The following is a 2,843-nucleotide window of genomic DNA, read 5'->3' as shown; positions in this document are numbered from 1 at the left end:
TCTCTCTCTCTCTCTCTCTCTCTCTCTCTCTCTCTCTCTCTCTCTCTTTCTCTCTCTCTTTCTCCCTCTCTCTCTAAGTTGAGGTTTGAGAAAGCACCTCCCCACTGGCCTCTTGAAGTCCATCTTATAGGAGAGACAAGGTGTTCACTGGAGGGGAGAGAGCTGGTGATTGTTCCTTGTTAAAAGAAAATAAAGAATGGGAAGGAGTAAAGGCAAGGATATGCAGCAAGTGAAGGGGGCGGGGTTCACAAGCAGTAACAAAGGGGAGGCTATAGCTTAGCTAGAATCTAGCACCAAACTAACAGGAACTTCTTTTAACTGATTTAGCTGGAAACAGAACTTTTTTTCTGAAAAGTATCTTCTTTGTTTTGGTCTTACAGCAACCTGTAAAATATTGGGTCTCAAATTGCCATGCTGTAATGCTAGCTCCAGAGGAGCTGATATTCTCTTCTGGCTTCCACAGGCACACATGCATTGCAGAATTAAAAATGGAAAGTAAATCTTAAAAATGTATTGTTTAGAATTCCTGCGTATTGGCCAGTGAGAGAAGAAGCCAGAACCTGAGGAGTGGCGAGACTCTGAGGCTCCGGCACACACATCATGCACATGCATGCATACACCAGAAACACAGACAGACACACAAAGTAATGATTTTTAAAATCAGTTTTAGTAACTGACGTATACCAAACCTAGAATAGAGTCTGACATTGAGTAGGTTAACAGTATATACCTGTAAAATGGAAGAGTGGATCTCTGATCTACAACCACAAAAGCTCCTCTGCTTTCCTGATGGTGGCCTACAGTGGCCTACTTTTCTCCCTCAAATTGAAAAAACATTTCTCCTAAAGTAAATTATACTCCCAAGATAGTTTTCACAAACACACACACACACACACACACACACACACACACTTTTTTTTAAGATTTTTTTTTACTTTGTTTATGTGTATGAGTACACTGCAGCTCTCTTCAGACACAGTAGAAGAGGGCCACCATGTGGTTGCTGGGAATTGAACTCAGAACCTCTGGAAGAGCAGTCAGCATTCTTAACTGCTGAGCCATCTCTCCAACTCCTAGTTTTTACATCCTAATATGTTTACTTTTAGCAATCCAACTCTACCTAATTGAGAAGGAAATGGGGTGAGTTCAGAGTGGAGCATATTGTATTATAACTACTCAACGGTGACTTCGATAGCTCAAGAGTAGAGATCCTATGGGGTCTTCTCTCAGGATTATGAACTACTGCATGGGTGGTCAGTTAGGGGGTAGGAGGTAAATCAGACAACAGGCCCCTAGTTCTTCTGTCTCCTGTAGGCTGCAGCAGTGAACACAGACGGGCACAGGACCCCATACCACCTTCTTGAGATTGTGGTTTGATTTGAGAGTTAAACTACCATGAGACAGGCCAACAGAAGAAAAGCCTAATACAAGTTTAACTGTTTTCTTTTACTTTTATCTATTTTGTGTGTGTTTCTGTGCACCCACACATGTATGTGTACAATAGGACACAAGGACAGCAGAGTACAAGCTGTGGGAAGATGTTCTCTCCCTGCATCTATCTTGTCAGCTCTGGAGACTGAGCCCAGCTGGTCAGGCCTTTCATGTCTACCCACTTAAACATCCCTCTGATCTTTACACAAGTTTTTTTTTGTCTTGTCTTGTCTTATTGAGACAGGATTGCTTCACATAGCCCCAAATGTCCTAGTACTCACTACATAGACCAGGCTGGCCTCAATCTGCCAAGATCTGACCCCCTCTACCTTCCAAGTGCTGGAGATAAAGGCATGTATCACCACACCACCACATTCACCACACCACAAGCTTTACGTGGTACAATAAATGTCATTTTATAAGGGGGAGTTGCTAATATGTGGAACAGACCAGAAGAACAAAAAGTAAACCAAATTGTTGCAAATAAAGCAAAGAGCCTCGGGCAGGGTGGCTGTAGGAGAAGTGGCAAAGGAGAGAACTTTAACATGGCCTGTTTGTGCAGAGTTCTTTGGGCCTCTACTTTTTTATCTTTGATGATAAGAATGAGAACAGCTTTCAACAGGAAATTTCACTGGTTGACAAAAAGTAGTACATTCATAGTCAGCCTTTTTATTTGCTGTTTTTCAAATGTCTTTAATTCAAGCTGTCCAGCAAAGAGACCCCAGGCAGCAGTTCAAGCTGGAAGGAGCCAGAATCCCCTGCCCTGCTGCAGCTGAAATCAGAGTTCTGGGAGATGCTTCTGATACCAGGATACAGCAGGTAGGTGTGTCTCTAAGACATCCTTCTCTAGCCTGGGATCTGGACCCTTATTTTTGTATGGAGTTAGATATTAAATATTTTCTACTGTTGTATGGTGTGGTTGCAGATGAAGCTGGATTTGGCTATGCCAACAAAACTCAATGTATGTGCTGGAGAGACAGTTCAGTTGGTAAAGGGCTTGCCATGCAAGCATGCAGACCTGAGTGTTTGATCCTTCGACCCCACATCAAAAAGCCAAGATCTGTGACATAGGCTTGCAGTTCCAATGCTGGGGAGATGGCAAAGGGTCCCTGGAGCTCCCTGGAGCTAACTAGCTCCATGTGTGTGTATGTGTAGTGTGTATACACACCACATACTACACATATACACTACATGACAGTGACTGAGGAATAACACCTGAAATTGTCCTCTGACATCTACACACACTCTATACACACCCACACCCACACACTACACACACTATACACACTATACATACGCACTACACACACACACACCACACACACTATACACATACTATACACATACACACTACGTACTACACACTATATACACACATACACACTACACATATACACACTACACACACACAC

The sequence above is a fragment of the Grammomys surdaster genome, unplaced genomic scaffold (genome assembly GCF_004785775.1).
Source record: "Grammomys surdaster isolate TR1022 unplaced genomic scaffold, NIH_TR_1.0 267, whole genome shotgun sequence".
NCBI classification, from domain to species: Eukaryota; Metazoa; Chordata; class Mammalia; order Rodentia; family Muridae; genus Grammomys; species Grammomys surdaster.
This window is presented reverse-complemented; position numbering follows the sequence as displayed.